The 26,630-nt window shown below is 39.8% G+C and overlaps 1 protein-coding gene and 1 long non-coding RNA gene across 4 annotated transcripts in view; both read right to left on the bottom strand.

Moving 5' to 3' along the window:
* STK38L (serine/threonine kinase 38 like) overlaps positions 1-16,708 on the bottom strand; it is an 84,040-nt gene extending 67,332 nt beyond the window's left edge. The window contains exon 1 of one of the 2 annotated variants that reach the window (XM_029955815.1): positions 16,605-16,708. The gene's annotated coding sequence lies outside the window, so the exon portion shown is untranslated. The remainder of the gene's footprint in view (positions 1-16,604) is intronic. The other variant, XM_029955812.1, reaches the window with a different exon arrangement.
* Positions 16,709-18,224: 1,516 nt separating this feature from the next.
* The window catches only part of LOC115305571, a 28,219-nt gene continuing 19,813 nt past the window's right edge, over positions 18,225-26,630 (bottom strand). Inside the window, exons 3-5 of one of the 2 annotated variants that reach the window (XR_003914853.1) lie at positions 22,709-22,759; positions 21,461-21,528; positions 18,225-18,381 (exon numbers count right to left, since the gene is read on the bottom strand). This is a non-coding gene — a long non-coding RNA (uncharacterized LOC115305571). Of the gene's footprint in view, positions 18,382-21,460; positions 21,554-22,708; positions 22,760-26,630 lie in introns of both variants that reach the window. The other variant, XR_003914852.1, reaches the window with a different exon arrangement.

Raw genomic sequence — 26,630 nt, forward strand, 5'->3', positions numbered from 1 at the left:
GACCACTGCTGTAAGTTTAGTTAGCGTCCATCACCTCACATGGATACAATAAAAAGAGAAACCAGAAGAAAACAATGTTTTTCTCCTTGTCATGAGAACTCTTAGGATTTACCTTCCCAACAACGCTCCTGTGTAGCAAACAGCAGGGTTCGCTGTGGCCATCATGGTGTACATTCCCTCGCTAGTACTTACTTAGTTTGTGCCTTTGACCACCTTTCCCGTCCTCCCTCCTCCCCTCAACTCTGGTAACTACAGGTCTGACCGCTTTTTCTAGGAGTTTGCTTTGTTTCCTTTTAGATTCCACATATAAGTGAGATCATATATATTTGTCATATTTGTCTGTCTTTATCTGACTTATTTCACTTAGCATAATGCCATTCAGGTCCATCTGTACTGTTGTAAATGGTAGGATTTCCTCACTTTTTTAATGGCTGAATATTCCTCTGTGTGTGTGTGTGTGTGTGTGTGTGTGTGTGTTTATCCATTCATCCATCAGTAGATGCTTCGGTTGTTACCCTGTCTTGCCTACTGTAAATAATGCTGCTATGAACACAGGGGTGCAGATAACTTTGAGTTAGTGTGTTCTCCCCTTTGGATATATTCCCAGAAGTCACTATGTAATTTTGAGTCACTGCTCAAGTAACTTTAAGCTTAACATTGAAGAAGAGGTAGAAAAACTTCTGATATCCCTCTAACTAAGAAAGAAGCTGGTCACACTCTGAAAAAATGACAATAATGAGAAAAGTCTAACAAATCACTTGTTGCAAGAAAGCAAATAGGAAGCGTATTAGCAACCATGTGTTGTTAGGTCCCTGCAAACATGTATCCAGAATATGGTATTAAAGAAAGATAACTGACATTTAAAAAATTTTTTAATGTTTATTTATTTTTGAGATAGAGACAGAGCATGAGGAGGGAAGGGGCAGAGAGAGAGGGAGACACAGAATCTGAAGCCGGCTCCAGGCCTCTCAGCACAGAGCCCAACCTGGGGCTCAAACCTATGGACCGCAAGATTATGACCTGAGCAAAAGTCGAATGCCTAACCGACTTATTAACCAGGTGCTCCAAGAGAACTGACATTTTACAAATAAGTATATATGATATGGTTAAGTATCACTGAGTTTGATGGGATAAAACTCTGAACTGGACTAAAGCAAAGATGGTGGAAAGGTAGAACATAAAGAATTGCTGATTTGGAATATTCTAGAGACTGAAAAGCTGACAAAAATAAACTGAGCTGTAATGGGACTTCAACTTTTGGGATATCTGCCAGAATTCTTCCACAGCTAAAAATCATGGTAATGATACGATACATGCCTTGCAAAGCCTTCCATCTCTCAAATGGAGAAAGAAACCTTCTGGATATGAATGTGACCACAGCAAGTAATTAGATGATTAAATGGAAGTATTGGGAAATCTGAGAGCAATTTTGAAGTTTATTATGATGGCTGAGAATGGGAATGAGGGACATCAGAGAACGCAAATTATAGAAAGTTCTGAGAAAAGTAGCTCTTGTCTGAGACTCTAGCAGGGAAGATGCATGATATATTTCAGGAAGTTCTCAACAACACAATTCTATTTAAACCAGCTTTGAGTAATATTTACTGAGCATCCACTAAGGGCCAGGTGCTGTTCTTGGCAGGAGGGCCACAGGTGACTTAAAACCCTTGCCTTTAGGAGCTTACATTCTAGTTGGGGAGGGGATAGAAAGTGCAGGAGCTGGGAGAGGGATTAAAATTTTAATTAAGGTCATCAGGATAAGTTCCGTTGAGAAGGAAGTTTGAATGAGGTGGGGAAAAAGTGATTTCAAAACCTGGGGGAAGAGGGTACCACACAGGCAACAGTAAATGCAAACAAAGCCCGAGGCAGGAGTGTATCTGTAAGAAACAGGAAGGAGAGTAGCAAGGCAAGAATAGAGCGACTGAGGAGGAGGAGTAAGAAAAAGAGTTCAGAGAGGTAAGAGGTGCCACAACATGGAGGACTTGCAGACACGGTAAGGACTTTGGATTACTCCTGAAATCATACCTGTAAGAGTCCACACTTACTAGGTCCTGTTACACTGAATGCCTGTGTGAAATACCTGTGCTTTACTATGTGTCGTGAGGAAAATACAAAGGAAGCAGAAATCATGATTATTTCCCTAGAGACAGTATCTGTTTTAAACTCTCTTTAATGTAAATTATAAATTCAAAATGAATTTAAAAGAATGAGAAAAATGTTCTAGATCTATTCAGGACGTGATAAAATACCAGGTTTAAACTCCTAGGTTTTAGAGTAGGTAATTTCTAAAGCTCCATCACTAGAAATATCCCCAAAAGAAGAGTGAGAGAACGAATTAAAGAAAGAGAAGGAGTCAGGAATACGTGGAAGAGAAAGTTATAACCAAACAGTATTGCCCCTATTCATCCAGTTGTGTAGGAAAAAGTAAAACTTGAAATGACATGGCAGAAGAAAATAGAGCTCCGGCTTGTAGACTGCAAAGGATGTGAACAAAGAGAACAGATTTGGGAACACTAGTTGCACAAAGAGCTCTCTGCTGAACTTAGTTTTCTAAGACACCAAGAGGAAGCATATACAACATGGATGCCTATGAAAGAAACACAAGATGGTATCAGGAAGTCAAGCGCCCACAATGAATGAATTTAAGAAAACCATTTAGGGCTACAAAAGGGGCTTCTGATTTTCGCCTGGAAGGGAAATTTTCCAATAGGCCTGGGTAAGTTTGTTAAGGTAAATGGTGTAGTTGACATACAATAGGAAAAGAAAAGAAAACCCACTTCTTTTTTGCATTTTAAAAATATTATATTATACTTGCACAGCACTTTACAGTTTACATATTTCTATTTTATGCTAGCCTAGCTGGGGAGGCACAACCCCTGTGTTCTAGAGAACTCCCTCCCAGTCAGGTGCACACCCATCACCCCCACTCAGGCTCTGCCTCTCTTCACAGCGGAGGGTGGGAACAAAGGCCAAAAGTGGGTGCCCAAGGAGGGAGCCAAAGCCCAGGACACAGAGGCTGTCAGAGAGCCACCACATGCCCTGCAAATCTTCTGAGTTGGCAAGCTGATCAGTTTGTGAATCACGGGCCCATGGACAATTCAGCCAAGTGCTCTAAGTACTCTGATGAACAAATGAGGATCAGAGAGCTGTGATGAAAGACAGGAGACAAACTTCCCAATCTTTCAAAATAAGGAAAGAACATAAACATTACGAAAGAACATGGACGTTACAAAACACTAACTGTTGTGCTTAACATCCAGCCTGAGGAAAATTCTAGAACAGATAATAAGACCGATGGCTTCTGATAGACAAAGATGGGTGATCACTAAAACTCAGCATGGAATCAGGAGGAACAAGTCTTGCCAAGTAACTTTATTTCTTTTGTTGGCAATCCACAGGACAAATCATCTCTGACTTTAGAAAGTACTGAACAAGCCCCACTCTCCAATTCTTTTTAGGGGGAGGATGGGAGAAAGATGAAGAGAAATGGGCTGAGTATTGGATACGTTTATAACTGATAAAGCAACAAAACTCAGAGTGCTCATAGAGATGTTCTGCAAGATGCGCTGAGCTTAAGCAATTATATTATCAATGAACTGGAGAGAGTTCTATCTTTATCAAATGCATTCTTCTCAAAATCCTTATCCCAAACTGGAATCTGGAGACAATAATCAAAAGGGGGACAGCAGAATCAAAAACATTTTTAAGAGAAAATTATTAACAAATGAAATTTAATGGGGAAAAGGTAAAGAATATTATTTGGATTAAAAAAATCAGATGCTAAACATAAATTGTGACAAACTGTTATAGGCATAAAGAACAACTGGAAAATGCGTTGAACAAAGTTTGACATCAATTAAAAAGTTTGAATGGCCACCCCCAAAATGTATGCAGTCTCAATCTTAGCCTGAGCTAATGGACATAAAAGGTCAGGAACAAGGAAAGTGAACACCACACTGTACCCTGCATTGGTCAGCTCATACCTGGAGAAGCTTTCAACACTTGGCCATCAATGCCTTAAAGTCAGTACAAAGGGACAAAGCAAAATGCCCATAGAATTTGAAAATTAAATCGCCCCTCTGAGATAATATTAGCATGAATCAAATAGAGTGGTAGAAATTAGCCATCTACATAAGTAATTCCAAGAAAACGTGTAACTGAAAATATTTAGAAATACCCAAGTCCAATCAAAAGCGAACAGGGTATATAGTTTCTGGGAGGTTGGATTAGAATGTGAATTAGGAAAGCTGAAACCTTGTCAATTTTGTTTACTTCTGGCTACAGAAACTTGTTAGCACAGCACTGTTACATTAATCTGGGGGAGAAAGAGCAGGAGTTTAGTCTGCAAGATTTTGCCTGCCTTCCCATAACACCATCAGAGGATGAAACAAAGCGCCCACATCCAGAGCAGTGCTGGGCAAAGGCATACTTAGGGGCATCCTTATAAAAAAGAGGCTCCATCAGGCTCTCATGCTTCCCATGAAGACTGTCCTGGGGGGTGACAGTATGCTGACCAAATGATGCAAGTTGCCATTCTACTCAGTTATATTAGTAGGTTCATTAATTGGCATTCCTGTGTTTATGTCAGTCTCCTGGTCACTTGCTAGATGTAAGTAAATTTCCCTAAACCTCATTATTTCTGGACACACACACACACACACACACACGATTGGGATTTATAGAGCTGGAAAAGTCTACACCTTAACTACTGAATATTCTAGAGAGAGATGGACAATGGAGTCCCCAGCTCAGAAGAGGTCTGAACAAGATGTTGATTTGGAAGCAATCATCATAGAGTGGTCACTGAAGACATCAGAGCATGTGAGACCATCCAGATCCCACAGCATGTGGAAGAAGGAGAAAAGGACAGGGGACAGAAGGCTGGAGGACAGCAGCCCTGAAGGGAATGAAATGTAGGTGTCCTGTAAGCTGTTCAATATGTAGACAAAGACTAAGCTAAAATATGTAGACAAAGACTAACCATCCACTTCCCAGAGATTAGAGAGAACACACGGGAGAGAATCCAACTAGATGACCAAAACAGCAGCTTTCAGCTCTGAAAATGAGGCAAGGACTTTCACTTCATCCAGGATTCCTCACAATCCGAGAAATTACTTTTTATCTCCATTACAGAAAGACTAAACTTGTGCCCATTTTTATTCTTTGGCTTTGTTAGCCAAGGATGGGGAAATGTTTTAAAGAATTAAAGCCTCTTGTTTCCTGAAAGTGAAGGGAACTTGGTTACCTGTACAGGAGACCACAGGCTCTAGAAAATAGGTTCTTACTGTATTTTCCCTTCTGTGGGGCCTGTCATGAAAATGAAGTTTTACCAACCCCACGTTCCTCCTCACTTTTCCCTCCCCTTCCTGCCACCTCTGCCTGACTGGGGCTATTTGTAAACTGTGGGTTTAAATCTTAAATGCTTTGCTACATTTCAGAAATGTACCTGCAACTTTCACTAATATTTAAAATGTGCTGGTTTCTGTTTCCCTTCCTACTCAATTCTAAAGATGGAGGCACAGGTATATACACAAATTTTGTTTTTATTAACTCCAGAAATATTTGATTAAAACAAACTGTCACTTTTGTCATAACAACACACCCAGTGTTTTAGCAGACAAGGGTACTGGCAGTTCAACTTAATCTTAAAATATGGCACCCATCCCACCAGTGGCACCTGGAACAGGTGTTAGAGGTAACTGACCCTTTTGAAACAGGCACCTTTTCTCCACTCCCAATCCTGTGCCTTCCCTAACGCTCTGCAAGCCTTCTTTTTCTTTTCCTGTTCTTGTCTTTCATTTCCTCTTGGAGTGCCCATAAACTTTAATTACCACTAATGGCATTAAAGTTAACACAGCTGCTAAGCCCTGACCTAGAAATACAATGGATATAATCCTTTTTTTAAGTTTATTTATTTAGTTTGAGAGAGAGAGAGAGAGAGCGAGCGAGCGAGAGCGAGCGAGCGCACAGGCAGGTGAGCACAAGCAGGTGAGGGGCAGAGAGAGAGAGGGACAGAGAATCCAAAGTGGGCTGTGTGCTGATAGCAGAGAGCTTAAGCAGGGCTAGAACTCACAAACCGTGAGATCATGACCTGAGCCGAAGATGGACACACAACCAACTGAGCCACCCAGGTGCCCCACAATGGATATAATTCTAATGAACATTTTGTTTGTTCTTCTAAAACAATTTAACTATATTCTGTTTTGGTGGTCCGATCCACAAGACAGAAAGAATAAATGGCTGTGGGAAATAAACTTATGTGGGGGGAAAAAAAAAACCTGGAGTGTTTCCTAGCTCTGGCTGTCTGATATAGATTATGTTTGCACAGTTTAGAATTGTGATTTGCAGGTGCAGGTTTCTGAATGACCAGAAAAGGTGGGAGAGGGGCCAACTAGACTCCATGTTTCACACCATTTGTAATTTAGGGTCATGCTAGGTTACTAAAATATAGTAAGGGTCAGAGTAGAGAAGATGAAAAAAAATCAAGGCTAGAACCAGAACAAAAGGACTTTAGCACTGGTATTACAGTTCTGGGAAATTTTTTCAGGTTCCATAAAACTTTATGGGAAAGGTAAATAATTAGGTTCCTACCACAATCTCCTCCCTCGAGTCAAGTGCTCTTGAAGCTACAGTTTGATGCTGCAGTTCTCTTTATATGACACCCCCAGTGGCTCTAGGCATTCATCAGAGAAAAGGTCTTCGGTGCATAGTTTCCTCCCCTTATCTCTCTGGCTGTTACCAATTGCTTCTGTTTAATTTCACAAAATGAAAGTGAGAGACAATGTATCAGTGGCAGTACACCTGCAGGCTGGGAGGGAGAAGCACAGCAGACTCGCTTCCCCTAGGCGTTGAGAGGCAACGGAAATCCTTCCTTACAAAAGCTGAGTGTGAGAGCTGGGCAAAATAAGTATTTTTTAAAAACATGGCAAATAAAAAGCTTTTTATTAAGACAAGTCCATTTACCCTATACATCCTCACGTCCCAACCCTAAAATAACCCAGGTTTTGGCCCTTTAAACAGCTGCTTAGATCTCCGTGCTAGCATGTCCTCCTGCAGCTTGCTGGCCTGAAAAACTCCTACTCAGCCTTCAAGTCTAAGCTCACACATTACCACCTCCCTGGAAGGCTGCTCTGATTCTCCCCAATAGGGGCTCCTTTTCTTCAGATGCTCCCCGCACTGCTCCTTCATCACAGCAGCTGGGTGCTACTGCAATTATTTGCAGACCTGGGAGTGTGGCTCTCCAGTTGCCTGCCTGCTGTCTGAGGGGGCACCGTGTCTTTCTATCACTGTATCTCCTGGTACATGACATGACATGTACCCCACAGATAACTCACAGTGTTAAAGAACTCCCCAGGTCTCGAGACCTTTTCCAATCCCACCGACTTTAGAATTTCATTGCCTATCTCTGGGGTGCCTGGGTGGCTCAGTTGGTTAAGTGTCCAACTCTTGATTTAAGCTCAGGTCAGGATCTCACTGGTCATGGGATTGAGCCCTGCGTCAGGCTCTGTGCTGACAGGGCAGAGCCTGCTTGGGATTCTCTATCTCTCCCTCTGCCCCTCCCCTGCCAATGCTGTCCCTCTCTCTCTCAAAATAAATAAATAAATTTTTTTAAAAAAGGACTTTACTATCTATCTCCTAGATTATTTAGTCTCTTCCAAACAAAAACAGAGATTTAAAAAGATATATGCATGCTTACATTTATTTCAGTATTATTTATGATAGCCGAGATACGGAAGCAACCTATATATTCATCAACAGATGAATGGATAAAGAAGATATCATATATTTATACAAAGGAATATTACTCGGCCATAAAAAAGGATGAGATCATGCCATTTGTAACATAGATGTATCTACAGGGCACCATGCTACATGAAATAAATCAGATTAAGGAAAAGAAATAGTATAAAATTTCATTCATATGTGGAATCTAAAAAACAAAACAAATGAATAAACAAAAAGCAGAATCGAGCCTATAAATACAGAGAAGAAACTGATGGCTGCCAGACAGGGGCAAGGGAGTTGGGCAAAATGGGTGAAGAGGAGTAGAACGTCCAGGCTTCCGGTTACGGGATGAGTAAGTCATGAGGCTGAAACAGCACGGGGAACGGTGATACTGTAATCACATCGCACCGTATGGTGACAGGTGGCAGCTACACTGGTGGCGAGCATAACATACAGGGGAAGTGAATCACTATGTCGTACATCTGAAAGGAACATGACATTGTTTTCATTGACACACAAATTTTTAAACAATTAAATAAATAAAAATTGGTTAGTCTCCTCACTGGTCCCTCATTTCTGGTTCCTCTTCCCTTGAATCCATTCCAAATACACTCTTGCCACTATAATGTTACTAAAGTCTGGCTTTAATTAAATGTAGGTTGAGCAGTTGATGATGCAGAGAATAAAAAGCTGAAAAACACCTGTTCTCTAAGCTCCATGGGCTCAAATCTAATAGGAGAGAGAAGTAAATAATTAACATATAATTTATATATCAGCTCTTATAGAGATATATCCAACTCACGCTAATCCCTCTACCTGGCCTGTCCTTCACTCTTAAATAGCCAATTCATTTTTCACTTTATACAGGAAGACTTCCTAATCTCTCCAGCCAGAAGCAATCCCTCCTTCTGCTCCCACAGTGCCCTGTCATTCATTACTTTCTGCTTGAATTACAGTTATTTGTATCCATACATTATGTCTCTTACAGGATTGAACCTTTCTAAGTAGAAGTGCAATACATTTTACTCATCTCTATTTTACCATGGTACCTAATATAGGGCACTGCAAATAGCTGATAAATGTTGAATTATGATGATTAACCTCACTAAAACATTATGAGTCTGTGATTCCTTTAGGATTTGCCAGTATTAAGAACATTCATGGGTCAAACATATGCAATTCAGGGCTGAAATTTTTCCAGTCTAGCCACAAAAATAGAATAAGTCTATTCTGTTTGGCTAGATAATAATGGACATATGGAGAATGTCATCAACCAGATTTGAAAGATGTGTCCAAATGAAATGGATCTCTATTGTAAAAACATAACAAAAGGCAATTCCCTAGTGCTATAAACCAGGCCACCAGCCTCTGCTGACAAATACAAAAAAAACAAGACAAAACAAAAAACTAGGAAGGGCAAACATGTGCGGTGTTTCCATACCGGGGCCAACTCAATGGGCAAATTCTTCACTAAGGAAAAAAATCCACAGGTTAGTCAAAATTAAATTTAACAAAACAAGGTACTGGCACAAAATCTCAAAAATGGATCAAAGCTCTCTGAACTCTCAAATAAGTTGAATACATGTAGCTTATTCATTCTTTAAGGTTTATATACAACTTCCTACAATAGTAACACTATAAGATACCTCCTCAAGCCCTGGCTAGGATCTCCATTTCTTCAATTTCACTTTTGAAATTATGTCCGTCCTCTTTCTACCCCCATTCCTTTACCAGGATTATTTTAGTTAAATGCAACAGTTGTATGCAGGATGAGGCAGGCAGCAACTTGACTGTCATTCACCTGAATCACAGGAATGGAGGACTTTTAGCATTTAAAATGCAGAACTAAAGTCCCACCTTCTCAGTTTTGACCAAAAAAGGATGCTCAAATCTCAAAACTACAACACCCTTTCAGAAAATGCCGTGCTTTAATGATAGTTATCTGCACTTCATTTGCTTGAAGTCAGAGCATTTGATTATATCATTTATTTCAGCATTAAAATTGCCGAGGGCAAGGCTGCAGCTCCTGAACTAATTGTGCACAGTCCTTAGGAAACGGCCCACAGCACCTTTTAATCTAAAGGCCTGAGTTAAAGTTTGCCAGAAGGATTAATAAAATGTAGGGGAGAAATGCTTTAAGAAACTCTAAAACACAATACAAATATGAGGTGCAATAAGCATTAGTCTTACAATAAGCTCTCTCCAAGAGCAAGACCCCCTCTACAGGAAGTCTGAGTAGAGCTGAAGTATTTCTGTATACTCTTCCCAAAAGGGTATACTGTATACTCTTCTTTCTTAAGGGAAGAAGGGAGGGGCACCTGGGTGGCTCAGTCGGTTGAGCGTCTGACTTCAGCTCAGGTCATGATCTCACAGTTCGTGGGTTCGAGCCCCATATCAGGCTCTGTGCTGACAACTCAGAGCCTGGAGCCTGTCTTTGGATTCTGTGTCTACCTCTCTCTCGCACCCTCTCCTGCTCATGCTGTCTCTCCCTCTCTCAAAAATAAAAATTAAAAGGAAAAAAAAACATTAAGGAAAGAAGGGAAGGGAAGAAAGAAAACTCAGGTGGGACTAGAAGAAGGAAGTAAATTAAATGGCAAGAGAGAAATTTCTGAGATAAAATGAAGCAATACAAGAGAAAGTAAATTGGAACTTAGGGACCAATGTCTAACTCCATCACTTACTATCTACCCACATGACCCTGGTCACTTCACCTCCATAGACTCCAGCTTCCTCATGTGTAAGGAAAAATAATAACTCATAGGGTTGTTGCAGGGTTTTAAATGAGATAATATTTTTTAAAAACCCTTTTTTGCTTGTACCTAGTAAGTGATAAGCGGTGATTACTGTTGTGGATAAAATTATTTTTAGACCTGTACACTGACTGGTGACATTCAGGAAGAGAAAAGAGCCAAGAATATGTCAGAAGGGAAGGTGACATACAGAAAGTTCAATCTATAAATTCTCGCAGGGAGACCAAGTTTGAGAAACATGGATTACACAAAGCATTTTTCATCTTAAATGTACAAGTTACATACTGTGTCTCCAGGACTGCTGAAGAGTCTAGAGAACTGTAGCCAAAATCTTGAAGTTATAAAAGCAGAATAGCAGGGACTGTATGGAGGGAGAGGTCAGCCCCCACCCCATCGCCAAAAAAAAAAAAAAAAAGGGGGGGGGACTTACTGATGTGTACAGAAGCCTACTCTCAAACCCTCAACTGTTTTAACCTTTCCTAGACAGAATGAAAGCTAGGCTCCAGAGCAAAGGCACACCAACTCTACTGGTCAAAATTAGAAAGTATTAACAACTGTGCACAGTCATTTAGGCTTCCATTATCTTGCTCTTTATTCTGGGGAAGCTGTTGTATTTGTGGTAGATTTTAGGTGTTAAATATTTTTAACTCCATCATATTCAGTAATTGCAAAAGCAGTGAAAGTGTTCCAAAATTAGGAAGCAGATAAACAGAGAGCAAATCACTGTAAAGGGTAAGAAAACAACAGATGCTGCGTGTGTAATGGGATCAGACTTACAGGCTGTAATATATGAAAAGTCTATGGAATCAATAAGAATTAGCAGAAGACAAGGAAAACAAGAAACCCTGCACAGGGAGCCAGAGAATCAACATCACTTCGGGTTGTCAACTGGTCTAGTGTTAATTCAAGAGAAGACAAGGAGTTTGTGTAGCAATTTAAAAGCTGAGCATAGTACAAGTACTACCATAAAACTGCCAAAGTTCGAGGCCTTTTCCAATTTAACCAACATCAGTGTGAATGGTCGGCTCACTATATGACCTGTCACTGCTAAGGTCTTCCCTGAGGCCTGTACCGATCATCTAAGAGGGAGGCTGCCGGTCTCAGTGGATTTTCAATGTAGACAAAACTAGTCTATTGGGGGAAAGATGGGCGAAACATTCTACCAGCAAGGAGGTGACAGTATCTCTCGTTTCCCTTTGACGGACTAACTCACACTCCTTTTTACCAGGAATGACCTTTCAAAGCCAAACCTGTACTTAGAGAAACTGGTAACTATTTTTTCTTTTTTTTTTTTTTTTTTTTTTGGTAACAAAGCATAGTTGTCTTACAAGTATCTGCATGAAATTATGGACTGAAGGTCCTAAAAATTTTGTCAGATAGTGATAAGTGGAAATAATATGCCATCACTATTAATTTAAGCTGTGTACATATATATGTATACGTATATGTATATATAGTGTACACACACATACATATAGATTTGTTTTGCCATTTTTGTCTAATTGTAATAATATAAATACAAGAGCTTTAAATCCTGGCTTTAGTTCTGTTACTTCTCCTATTAGGTTTTAAGCTCCTCAACTGTGAATTATCCTACTGTGGAGGTTTTCTACAATCTACCCAATTCAAACAAGGAGAGAACACTTTCTATACTCAGTCACAGAGAATGTGCCTCTGGAAGTCTAGGAGGAGTTTGGTCAATGAGGGTACAGACAAGGAGCTGAAGTGTCTGTATTTCGGTAGATAGTACCCTACCACTTCCAAGATATATACTTTTTATCCTAACTTTTAAATCGAGTTTATTGTGATCCCAATACATAGATAACCAATAACAAATGTGAGCTATTTTTGACACTTCATTAATAAAACCATTTGGACTATTCATTCAACAAGAAGCATTTCTTGAATAGGCCTATACTAGGCACCGTGCATTTCTATGGCACCTTTTATTTCACAATCCCAAAGAACTTTCAAAGTTGCCCTAACATAAAGTATCAGTTATCGAACATCTCTCATTTTATACATATACAACACTCTGGTCAAAGCTGTGATTTGGGGCGCCTGGGTGGGTCCAGTGGTTAAGCGTCCAACTTCAGCTCAGGTCATGATCTCACAGTTCATGAGTTCGAGCCCCACATCAGGCTTTGTGATGATGGCTCAGAGCCTGGAGCCTGCTTCAGATTCTGTGTCTCCCTCTCTCTCTCTGCCCTTCCCCTGCTTGCGCGCGTGCGCGTTCTCTCTCTCTCTCTCTCTCTCTCTCTCTCTCTCTCTCTCTCTCTCTCTCTCTCTCCCCAAAGTAAAATAAAACATTAAAAAACAAAACAAACAAAAAAACATGATTTATGGGGCACCTGGCTTGCTCAATCAGTGTAGTATACAACTCTTGATCTCAGGGTTGTGAGTCTGAACCCTGCATTTTGATAAAGATCACCTAAAAGTAAACTCTTAAAAACAAAACAAAAAACAACAACAAAAAAACCTGATTCAGGCGTAAGAAATTGAGCTGTTGGGGCACCTGAGTGGCTCAGTTGAGTGTCCGACTTTAGCTCAGGTCATGATTTTGTGGTTCATGAGTTCGAGCCCTGTGTCAGGCTCTGTGCTGACGGCTCAGAGCCTGGAGCCTGCTTCAGATTCACACTGTGTCTCCCTCTTTCTCTCTATCCCTCTCCAACTCATGCTCTGTCTCTCTCTCTCAAAAATAAACGAAACATTAAAAAAATAAAAAAATAAATTGAGCTGTTGGTGGAAATAAAAACTCAAGGGGCTGAGACTATCAATCATTAACTAAACTACAACGTCACAGTTCTACCCAAAAATACCCAGTGCCAAGTGATTTTTTAAATTATAAGCCAAAATACACAATGATTCAAACATTCCATTAGGGAAAGGAGTTAATATAGTTACAATTTCCCATTTCTAAATCTTTATGGGTATGGGCATGCAGTAAGTCAAATGTATCAAAAGTCTCACTCACACTAACAGTAACTTTTTGAAATGGATTACCTAACATTCCAAAAATAACTTATTTACCTGAGTTTTCTAGAAGCTCTTTCTAGAAAATTGAGTCCTAAATTTATGTGGCAGAGAAATGTATTTTCCTAAATCAATTTTTGAAACAGACCTGAGAAAGAACATCAAGAATGGAAGAGAAAATAAGGATAGTGATTAAGCACAGGGAAACAGGTATAAGTCAGAATTTGTGGCTTGGAACACTTGTTCTATCATTATCTAGTTAGCTGGGGTCAGTAACTCAGTTACCCTGTCTGTGAAACAGAAAAAATAAAAAATACCTACTCCATATGGTTGTTACAGGGATTGAACCCAGGTAAATTAGTACATTTAAGGGGTTAGCAGCAATCAGCATTATATAATGTGTTTACTTATTATGATTATCATGACTAAATCATCCGAATCATCTACACAAATGCCATTCCCTACTCAAAACCTCCCTTAATTGATCTAGTCGAATTTAATCCCTCCCTTCCAGGCTTCAACACAAAATGCATCATGTATTACAGTTATTTGGGTAAATTTCCCTCCCTTTAGATTACTTACATCTCTTTAAAAATAGAGACTACTGCTCATCCGAGTGCACCAGACAGCAAATATTGTTCATTGCTGACCTTCTTTTCCCTCTCTCTAAAGGTTCTGAACAACCATACCCTGTCAATTACCAAACTTTTACCTGGAGACAGGAGCTTTATGTAACCAATGCACTTATGTACTGGTCTTATCTTCCCAGATATTCTCTTGAAACTGAAATAAAATTTTGCGGGGAGAGGGAAGGAAGGAAGAAGGACCCATTTAATACACTTAAATTGCTGACTAAGAGTATCTTTGTAAACTAACATATTTTTTAGAAATTTCTTATGCCTTAAAAGCTTACCTGCATTATTTCATTCAAAAAAGTCCATGGTACTTTTAATATAAAAATACAGTAGCATAATTTCTGCATATGTCAAGTCTAACCTAATGATAACTTGCCCATCTGCTGATTTTAATGGAATCCTGTAGATGCTAGAAGACAATATGCTTACTTGATTCACCCTACACTATTTATGTAAAATAAAATCATTTTAACATTGCATTGAGATGAAAATCTTTCTGGCTTTGATATGTGCCCTCTTTTTCCTCCTAAACAGTGCCCCCCCCCCCCACCCAACACACAAAACAAGCCTCCAACTTATTCCGGATCACTGGAAAGCACTTTCTAAAGTATTATCCAACTTCGCTTACACAATGACATTGCCCTTACTTTGAGAGAGCAGAACTTTTCTGAAAACAAATGCCTGAATTGAATTCATTGCTTCGTTGCCATTTTCTACATATTTTCCTTTGTTTTTATAGTGTCCTACTTTTGAAATAAATTTTTCCGTATAAAAACTACGGAGGATACCTATTCATTTGCACAAATATTCCTAGTCTTTATTCTTTGACTCATTTTAAAACAAACTAAAACACAGAAGACTAAAAAAGAATTGTACCCATTTAAGGTGGCTTTTCTAAGTCTACTTTTTTTCATTCCTCAATGTCAGCTCCTTCAAAGGAGTATAGAAACTACACCCAATTTACCTCTCATCCTAAACACATCCCAGCCAAACGGGAAACATTATCTGCCATCTTAACCAGGAGAAAATACAAAGCTAAGCCAGATCAAACCAAAATTTTTTTTCTTTTTACTTTTGAGATCAAGATTTTTCCCATAACAGTGCTTTGATGAACCTATGCAATGAATAAACACGTTTGATCACAAGTTAACATCATATTTTGGACTAATTTCTCTTCCTAAAATAGTCACAATAGTGACTATTTCACATATCATACCTCTCAGCTACTGGGTAGAGTAAACTTACTTTATATATCCCGGGGCATACAAGAACAATCAAACACAAACAGGTTCCCAGTATGTTATATACATATGTGACTGAGACAAAAATCTGCACTAAGAAAAATTGGACTTAAACAAGAATAGATCCTGCCTTAAAGTAGGGAGACCTTACAAGTTGAATCCCCACCCCATCCCCACCCCCTGAAAGGCAAGGTCTCCCTCCCACCTTACAACCAGGAGGCATAAATTAAAACAGGTATAGTTGCTTCCTCAGACTTTAGCAGTAAGAAAGCTAATACTCAGGCCTTTTCTGAGCAGTTGGCTTCTATCAAAACTTATCACAAGTTATGTGAAACAAACAAGAGCGTTGGTTCTGCATTTTCCCATGTGAGAACAGCATCACAGTTTTTGGACAAGCCACCATTTCCAGCACCTCCAGCTTCTCCCGCCCCGCTCCCCCCATTTCTTTTTATATCCTTCCTCCAAACTTGCAACCCAAAAAGTGATGCCACAAAACCAAACCAGCATCACTAAACGGGAGGCCACCGGTTCTGAAAATAAAGTTTGTTCTTTTGCTGTCAACCTGATAACTTTTTAAAGATGAAACGTTTCCTACTCAATCGAGTACAACCTTTCCTATTCCCGTACCAAGCAACCACTCGTTTGTCCCCGACGGTAAAGAGGGGGAAAGGGAGTGGGAGAAAATGATGTTGAAAAGAAGGGTCTACGGTGCCAGGGATAGGGGCAGATCTTGAGACCGGTGTTGAACACTCCGCGCTGCTGGGAGCTGGGCGGCTTTACCGTGTCGATCAGAAAAATGTTTAGCAATCTGACGCATCAGTTTTTAGGAATGGTACACAAGCTGCGCCCACAATTTGAGCCATGCCTAGAATCCCTCTTCTCGGTGACACCGGCTGGAGGGCACGGGACGGACGAGCAGGGGGTACCAAGAAAGGTTCCGCGACATTTGTTATTGTTTATGAAGCCCAGGCAGGGACTGGGATCAGGGAGCTCGGGGGCCGAGCAGTGAAGGGCAGAAGAGCAGAGAAGCACAAAGATTCCTCCTCGGGCTCGAGGCTACCCCTCCGGACACACGGAGTTAGTATCACCTCGGGGAACAGGAGGGCCAAGGCCGTCGCTGGAGCTTCACTGGAGACACTGCCAGCCCCGACATTAGCCCGGCTGTCCCTGGACACCCAAAGACACATAAGATCTCCTCCTGCCCCTACTCGCAGAGTTGGGGCCGGCGCGGCGAGCGGGCCCCCAGCCTCGGCCGCTGCGCGCCGCATCCGCGTACTCACCTGCCTCCGGTCGCGCCCGCGGCCGGCTCAGCCTCCGCACGGACCGCAGCCGGCCCGGGGCCCGTCCGCTCCCTTTGGCCCGCTCCGCCCTCGCCCCGCCCCCGGGAGGTGGAACCCGCGGCCGCGCCGGAATCTCGGGGCGGCCTTCCTGAACTCTCGCGAGCCCTCCCTCCTCGGCTTCTCGGTGGCTGGGCCGGTCCGACTGGGCCCTGACGTCATACGCGCCATAGCCGGAAGTAGCCTTCTGTCGTCAACGCCGGCTCCTCTGCCCCACCCACTTACGCCTCGTGAATTCCTGATGGCCCTGATGGAGTTGGCTGGACTCATCAACCTCACCTTACTTCCCTCTTCTGTTACCAAAGCTGGTTCAGGCCTTTTATGAGAGTACTCAGTTTGTTGCCACGTTAGTCACGTGTCCTAAATGACAGAGTTTTTACTCAGTACTTACCAGTGTAATGCAAAGAATGTTAGAAATGGAAAGCAGTTTAGAGATAATCCCCACAAATCGACCCAATTTGTAGATTAGGAAAAGTTGATAATCGACAAAGATGGATTGGCTGACCAAGTTGCATAGTCACTAGTTGTGGGATCTAGAAGCCACCCTGGTTCCTTGACCCTTTTCCATCTCACCATGACTCCACTGCAAAGACTTGAAAGGGATTCAAATTTAGAAAAGCCACAAAAAACTGGGAGGCATACACGAAAAACTTGCTCAGGTTACCTTGGAAAATCTAAAGTAACTGACAGTACTGGGCTGCTTTATGTAGGATTTGAGAACCAAGAGGAAAACCCCTGCAGCATGACTCAAAAGAGGTGGCTTTGTGAAGATGCTGTATTTGTCTTTGGGGAGAAAAGTTGCGGGCAAGCCAAATAAGAGAATCGTTCCCAATTACTGTTGGCAAAGTTATCTTTGATCTGTATATGGAGACATTATCAAATACCCTTGGCTTTTAGAGACTACTAAGGCAATATATGAAGCTGCTACTGTGCTGGCAGAAAATTATCTTTGATTTCATCAAGAGCAAGTGATAGATGCAAAAGACTTAGGGAAGCCTCACGACATCACTTTCTTACACTCTGTGCTTTTCTCAGACATTGCTTGGTAACAGAAAAAGCACTGCTTTGGTAATTACCATATTCTTGAGGAAATCATTTCCACCTCTATCATATGGTCCTTTTGAGGTTCAAATGACAATTGCCATGCACAAGGATAAGGACATTTCAATTGTGATCAAACACACTTGACAGAAGCCTATACACCTCTCTCCCTCTACCACACTCATACATATATTAATTCAAATGAGTAGAACGGAGAACAGTTTGTGAAATGTTCTATAGCAAATTTATACTTTCAAATATGCCATTTTTTTCATACCACTAGTGTAAAATGGACTAGTCTAGGGTATCAGAAGAGGATAATATGGATACTAAAGCTTTAACCTCCAATTTTTAAACTGATGCTATTCTAAACAAATTCCTGCAGAAAGTTGTTGAAGGTGCCTGAACTAAAATAAATTAAAGCCATGCACCCTTCTGGAAGCTTGGTGAAATCTAAGGACCTTTTTCAGAATATTGCCCTTAAATGCATAAAATAAACTACCTAGGGCTACAAAGGAAATTGATTTTATTAACATACAGTTATCAAAATACTACGAAGTGAATTTGTGATACAGTTATGTGGTAGGCAGCTTCCAAGATGACTCCCAATAATCCTCATTTCCGGTATTCTTGTCTTATACAACCCCTCCTTCTTGAATGTGGACCTGGTGACTTGGTTCTGTAAAAGAAAATACATCAGAACTGATGCAATGTCACTTCTCATGATAAAGTTACAAAAAGAATCTGGCTTCCATCTTGCTATCCCCTCTTCTCTCCCTTGCTCACTCTGGTGGAGCTCAGTTTGCCACGCTGCAACCTACCTTATGGAGAGACTCACTTGGCAGGGAACTGAGAGAGGTCTCAGTCAGCAGCCACCAAAGGACTGAGGCACTCAGTCTAACAGCCCACAAAAATCTTGCCAACGGCCTGAGATGACCGCAGCCCTAGCTGACACCGTGACTGCAGCCTGGGACAGGACTGTGAGCCACTGATGCAGCTGAGCTAGGCTGGATTCCCGGCCCACAGAGACGGTGAAGTTATAAATATTTGTTATGTAAGCCACTAATCTGGGGGGTAATTTACTGCACAGCCATAGATAACAGTTATATATCTGTGTCCTTATTAATGCATTAAATAATAAGGTCAAGACCTACAGTAATTTTGAAAGAATGATGCACATTATTTAAACAACATTATAGATATCTACAACAACTTCAATGTGGTAGAAAATATGTGTGATTTCTCTTGGGGTGAAGTCACAGGTTGCTAATATTACTGGGGTTTGCTGACTACATTCATAATGGGAGAAATGCTACTTTACAGTTAGGCTTTAGTGAAAAAACTATACAACTGTACATATATGCTAAAATATAAGTGTGTGTGTGGGTATATATATACACATATGTGTATATAGGATATATTTACTTTTTCATCAAGTTTCATATACCCAGATTAAGAACGCATGGCCTAAATAACAGATTATTTGTAGGGTCTTCCAAAATTTTAATCATCAACTCTCTCAGACATTAGAATTAAAGTTCAGGTAATAAACCCAGTTAATAGATATGGACCAGGCCATTGCTAATTTTATTAATCTACCATTAAACATGGATTTTTATCCTCTTCCACTTATTCCCTCTTCTCCAAATCTAGGCTAAATATAGATAGACAGGCTAACATCGCAGGCAAGAAAGTGAGAAAAATTGTAGTTGAAAACCTCTACAGCTCTCAGAATTCATCAGATTTTTGTTTTCAGTATATAAGCTGAAAATGTAAGCTCCTTGACCAAAGTGACTCTTTTTTTTTAATGTTTTTTATTTATTTTTGAGAGACAGAGAGAGAGAGGCAGTGCGAGCAGGGGAGGGTAAGAGAGAGACGGAGACACCGAATCTGAAGCCGGCTCCAGGCTCTGAGCTAGCCGTCAGCACAGAGCCTGATGCGAGGCTCAAACCCACAAACCATGAGATCATGACCTGAGCCGAAGCCGGATGCTTAACCGACTGAGCCACCCAGGTGCCCCCAAAGTGACTCTTTAGTATTACTTTTACTCTCCTAGGCCTACCTCCTCGTATGTAACCAATGAATGTCAAATGACTGCAGTAAATGATAATATAAGGAACTGTACTTTTTTATTTTTGAAGCGGGGGAAGGGGCAGACTGAGAAGGGAAGAGAAAATCTAAGCAGGCTCCACGGAGCCTGATTCAGGGTTCCATGCAGGGCTTGATCTCATGACTGTAAGATCATGATCTGAACTGAAATCAAGAATCAAATAATTAACCGACTGAGTCAGGTGCCCCTAGAAGGAAATTATTAATACAACCTTTCCACTGGGTGAATAAAGCTGCTTTGTTATATATGCAGCTTAGCAATCGTGGGATATGGCCAAAGCAGTATTTGGAGGATAATTTATTGCTTTAAATGCATTTAACAGAATATACAAAAATGTGAAAACAAATAAACCAAGATTTTAACTCAGGAAACTTGAAAAAGAAAAGAAACCTAAAGAAAACAGAAGGATATAAAGATTAGTGCAAAATCCCTTTCAGGGGTCCATGGCCCTATGTGCACCAAGTATGATAGATCAAAATATAACCAATCCTACACATAATTCTATTTTTCAAATAGATGTAAATTCTATTATGATTAACAAATTCAGATACATTTCTGGGGCACCTGGGTGGCTCAATCAATTAAGCATCTGACTCTTGATTTTGGTTTAGGTCATGATCTCAGGATTCATGAGATCAAGTCCTGCAGAGCCAGCTTGGAATTCACTCTTTCTTTCTCTCTCTGCCCCTCCCCCACTCACACTCTTTTAGAATTAATAAAATAGGGAGCGCCTGGGTGGCTCAGTCAGTTAAGCATCCAACTTTAGTTCAGGTCACCGTCTCGCGGTTTGTGGGTTCAGGTTCCATATCGGACTCTGTGCTGACAGCTCAGAGCCTGGAGCCTGCTTTGGATTCTGTGTCTCCCTCTCTCTCTATTCCTCCCCCACCACACGCACTCTTGTCTCTCTCAAAAGTAAACTTTAAAAATATTCTTAAATAAAGTAAAACATTTAAAAAACAAATACACTTCTCGAATATAAATATAAAATATTAATGCAATAGGGAATTTTTTAACAACCAAATGGTGATTCTTTGAAGAGTCAAGGAAGTAGGAAAAACTTTGGTGAGACTATCAGGAACAAAAAGAAAAGACACAAACAGTAAGAATAATAATGGAGATGTAGCTGCAGGTATGGAGATTTTTTTAAAGCATAAAAAATATGATTACAAAAGAGAGGAAGGGGGCGGCTGGGTGGCTCAGTCAGTTGAGCATCCTACTCCGGCTCAGGTCATGGGATAGCAGTTTGTGAGTTGAAGGCCTATGTCAGAGCCTAAAGCCTACAGCCCGTTTCAGATTCCATGTCTCTTCGCCTCTCCTGCTTGCACTCTGTCTCTCTCTCTCTGTCTCTGTCTCTCAAAAATAAATACACATTTAAAAAAAGGCTTTTTTAAAGGGAGAGAGACTATTATTAAGACAAGCTAGTTAAACATTCCTCTCTGTGTGCATAAAAGAGTAATGTAAATTCCTGATTTGCTCCAAATTTAGACTAACAAGTACCTAACATCTACTGAGCTGTTTCTGTGTGCCAAGCATTGTGCTCTTTGCTTGTACTAGCTCATTTAATCCTTGCAATAAACCTGTGAGTTAGGTATTATTATCCCCAGGTTACAGATGATAAAACTGAGGCTCAAGAGCTATAGTGACTTACCTCGGGGCACGCTAGATAGTGAATGACAAAGCCAGCCTTCCAGATTCCAGGGGTAGACAAAAGCACTCCTGAGCAAAAGCAAAAACAAGAAACCTGGAGACAGAGAAACTTGTTTAGGTCACTGGCCTTCTTACAACATGCTCAGTGAATGCGCTATTGCTGATGATAATCCCCATACTTTAAATGGGTTTAAGACTAACACCTCAAACATGCCAGGGTTAAGGGCAGAAATTCACTTTCAAGGATGTTTATCCCAGCATTATTTGTTCACAACTGTGAAAAGCTGGAATTAACCTCGATGTCTAAAAGTAGGTACCAGTGCAATAAATTACTGTGGTTCCATACGGTAGAATAGCCTGTATGTGTTAGAAATCTTATATAGATAAATGACATGAGAAGAGGTTCAGAATATTTGGTCAGGTTTGGGAATTCTTTTAAAGCATGTTGCCAAGATTGTAATATCATTTGTATGAAAATTATTTGAAAAATAATATATGTATATATCTTCATAATATGCTTATGCATATTTCAAGACTGAAATGAAAGACACAAAATAAAAGTTTTCTCTTAATGTGATTATGAAAAAAATTATGATGTATAATGTTATGCCAGTAGATTAAAAAAATTTTTTTTAAGGAGAAAGAGAGAGAATAGGTGTTTTCCAGTCCTCCTGGAAGGCTGTCCTGATGGAAATCTATTAATTTTTTACTATGGAAAAAATGGAAAGTTTATGTAATAATGCCTTTCCAGTTTGACCCTGAGAGTGTTTGACTCCTGGCTCCTCTTGTCATCGTCAGGACTTTCAAAGGAGCTCTAGTTCAGCCAGGCTAAATGCAACTGAGTTTCTTTGAAAACAAGGGCTCTGTTTTATAAGCTTCAGGGGTCTTTCCCTGGACCATTTAATCACACGCATGACAATCCATTCAGAACACTCACCAGACTGCCTCCTGTAAAGCACTTTATAAACCTGGAAACAATGACTTTTAATTGATCCCTGCTTTAATTTTTAACCTGTTTGACTAAATGGCAAACTATTTATCACAGAGGGTCTAAAGCATTCCAAGATTTGGGCTATGTCTCCCCCAATGTGAAAAGCACCTATGTAAATCAGATGCCTAAAGAAAAGTATAAGGAAAAGTGAAAAATACATTATGTCTAGCCATCTCTTTGCATTATGTTTATTGCTCTGCAAAGTGTAATAAAGAACCAAACGGGACTGGATGCCAAGGACCTTGTTCTGTTACTTACTGTATGTCCCAGCACGGATCAAAAAAGTTATCTGAAGTCCAATTCCTGCATCTGCAAAATGAAGAATATCAACTCAATAGTTGCTCGAGAGATGAAATATAATTATGCATGGTAAAGGCACTTTGAGAACTATAAAACCCCATTGCTATAATGGAAAGAATACTAGTTTGAAGATAGGAATATCTCAAAATCAATAGCTACTTCTTAGGATCACTGTGAGGATGAAGTGAAATTAAATGAGATAAATAAAGCACCACGTGTAGGACACAGAATATAACCACATTCAGTTCAAGTGAACAATCATCATTTCCATTAATAATAATATTTAGTGAGGGGCGCCTGGGTGGCTCATTCAGTTGAGAGTCCACTTTAGCTCAGGTCATGATCTCCCGGTTTGTGGGTTTGAGCCCCACATGGGCTCTGTGCTAATGACACAGAGCCTGGAGCCTGCTTCAGATTCTGTGTTTCCCTCTCTCTCTGCCCACCCCCAAAAGTAAATAAACATTAAAAATTTTTTTAAGTAATAACATTTAGTGATATAACAAAAACATGTTTTAGAATGAAACCCACCTTTCTCTTGTCATTACAAGTCAAATAAATGGATTCTCTTCATTTAAGGAACATTTTTGGTGATGTTTACATCCATGAAGAGATGTGTCCCTGTCACACCTTTCCTACTTTGATTTTTGTCTACTTTCTATGGATTTTTTTTTTTACAAATTCCTGATCCTAATAGAGATAAAGATACAGTAGATTTTCCATCTGTGAAATAGGAAATATAGCGCATGAGTAAGATGTGGCTAAGTGATGCAGTAACAGACCATCACGGAATCGTAGTGACTTCAAATGGTGAGGATTTATTTATTGCTTATGCTTTATGTCCTTTGTAGGTCATCAGTAAGGTTTTGCTCCTTAGAGTCATTCTGGATTCCAGGCCAGTGGACCAGCCATCCTCTTAAACATGGCTAGTCTTCATGCCAGAAGGAAAGAAGATTGGAGAGTCTCATGTAGAGACTTCTGCTTACAACCCACTGGCCAGAAGTAGTTGCATGATTCTACGCAAATAAAAGGGAGCCAAGATAGATTCTTTTGATAATCCAGGAAGGAGAGAAAACCAGAAATATTTGGCAATTGTACTAATGACTAACATTTTTTATATTGTACATGTGAAATTGCATTGTGTGTGAAAACCACTATCCAAATGCTATTATAGGATGCCCTTTCTTCACCTTTTAAAGAAACACTGACAGTTAAGCACCTTACAAAAGAAAAGTGCAAGGCACTATGATATTTTGCAATGATATATACTACACTAGATATAGTTTAAAGATTTTAAAGCTCAAGTTAAAAAGAAAAAAGAAATTTCCGTGTGGTGTCTTCAGTTTCCTAAAAATGATCTTCATTGATAATAGAAATTCACTAACATTATAATTCAATTTTAAAAAGTCTTTTTCTTTTTAAAACTGAAAAAATGTGTTTTTTTCTTAAATGTTGCTGTCTTCCCCCACTTTTAATTTTGAAAATTTTTATTTTTTTCAAGTAAGAAAAAGAAGCCCTCACCAAACTGTTTTTCATCATAATAATCGAATTCAATTTATGAAAACCCATTCATATTTAATGTGGGCAGCTGAAGAAAGGCTGAAATAATATGAATACATTCTAGAAAATTATTATAGTCACTTTGTTGTAGAGTATCTATTCATAGTCTGTGATTCTAGTACTTAAAATTATTGTACTTTATAAAGCACTTACTTTCCAGTTTTAAAAAGAATTTTAATGATACCACTTCTATTTTTAACTGTAAGTCATGTGTGTATAGTATAGAAACTAGAGTTCCTTTACTTTTTTTTTGTTTTTTCCTCTATATTATCCATTTAATATGAAAATATAAAACAAAATTGATTTCTTTCAAAGTAATTATGACTCTGCTTCACAGTCTGTTTGAATTTTAGCATTAGCTCTTTCAAGATGGTGTGAGGTCTCAGAAAAATCTATAAACTGAAAGGTTTTAGTTGGACTTTCTTTTGTATACCCATCTTGGGGTGGGGATTCCTTTCCCTTTCTTATGGTTTATTCAGTGACTCTAAGTACACTTAGATTGTATTCAATTATTTATTTTTTTCAATTATTTATTTTTTTATTTTTAATGTTGAAATTTCTAGGACTGGAGAAACCATCCAGCTAGAGAATGTCTCTGACTCAAACCCCTGTCGTGACCTGGATACTAGTAGATGTTCCTACTGTGGGCTGAACCTGAGGGAAAGTCAGACGTGGTACAACTAGCAGACCTATTTTCTGTGGTCTAAAGTAAACTGTCCACGCTCAGAGGCAGAGAATAGGACAGACCAAATGGGCAAGTGGGGCAGAAGGTGTCTACTGAGTCACACTGTATGTTGGAAGAAGGACCACATTTAGGGTCCACATCTGGACTGAAGGCTGATTCCTTAGCATAGTGGTCTTGGGCACATTTCTTAAACTCTCTAAACCTCAATTAACTCATCCATAATAGGGATAATTTAGACGATTTAGGAGGTCCTCATTATCAGAGGATAGTTGTCGCCAAAAGAAAAATTAAGATATTGGAAGGAGAGCCAGTATTTTATAGTAAATATGGAAAACATTTTTTGAGTACTTTACCACAACAGAAAAAAATTAAAAAAAATTTTTTACATTTATTTATTTTTGAGAGACAAAGAGTGACAGACCATGAGTAGGAAAAGGGCAGAGAGAGAGGGACACACAGCATCCGAAGCAGGCTGCAGGCTCTGAGCTGTCAGCACAGAGCCTGACATGGGGCTCAAACCCACAAACTGTGAGATCATGACCTGAGCTAAAGCTGAACGCTTAACTGACTGAACCACCCAGGCACCCCCAGAAAAAGATTTTACTTAGGTTGCAATTACAGCTTCACAGTACTTAGACTGAGCAAAGGCTGAACCACATTAGGGATTTTGTTAGTGCTGGATTTTTTTTTTTTCATTTTTAAAAAATTTACATCCAAGTTTGTTAGCATAGAGTTCAACAATGATTTCAAGAGTAGACTCCTTAATTCCCCTTACCCATTTAGCCCACTTCACTCCCACAACCCCTCCAGCAACCCTCTGTTTGTTCTCCATATTTAACAATCTCTAATGTTTTTGTCTTCGTCCCTGTTTTTTTATTATTTTTGCTTCCCTTCCCTTACGTTCATCTGTTTTGTATTTTAAAGTCCTCATGAGTGAAGTCATATGATATTTGTCTTTCTCTGACTAATTGCGCTTAGCATGATACCCTCTAGATCCATCCATGTAGCTGCAAATGGTAAGATTGTATTCTTTTTGATTGCTGAGTAATACTCCAGTGTGTGTGTGTGTGTGTGTGTGTGTGTGTGTGTGTGTGTGTGTATACACAACATCTTCTTTATCCATTCATCTGTCGATGGACATTTGGGCTCTTTCCATACTTTGGCTATTGTTGCTAGTGTTTATGTTGATAAACATTGGGGTGCATGTGTCCCTTTGAAACAGCATCCCTGTATCCCTCAGATAAATACCAAGTAGTACAATTCCTGGGTCGTAGGGTAGTTCTATTTTTAATTTTTTAAGGAACCTCCATACTGTTTTCCAGAGCGGCTGCACCAGTTTGCATTCCCACCAGCAGTGCAAATGAGATCCTCTTTCTCCACATTTTTGCCAACATCTATTGTTGCCTGAGTTGTTGATTTTGTTAGTGTCATTTTTCTAACACACTTGTATGATATGATGGATTGACATCTCTCGGACTATATTGGACATTACTTCACAATCATATAGACAGGGTCACTCTGGAAAAAATATCTGTTTTCTGGCCTTTTTTTAATGTTCATATTTTTCTATTTAAACCATTGTTCTCAACAGGTTCCACTATGTTAAAACAATTGAAATGGAATTGCATATTTTACACT

Source organism: Suricata suricatta, chromosome 10, assembly GCF_006229205.1.
Source record: "Suricata suricatta isolate VVHF042 chromosome 10, meerkat_22Aug2017_6uvM2_HiC, whole genome shotgun sequence".
NCBI lineage: Eukaryota > Metazoa > Chordata > Mammalia > Carnivora > Herpestidae > Suricata > Suricata suricatta.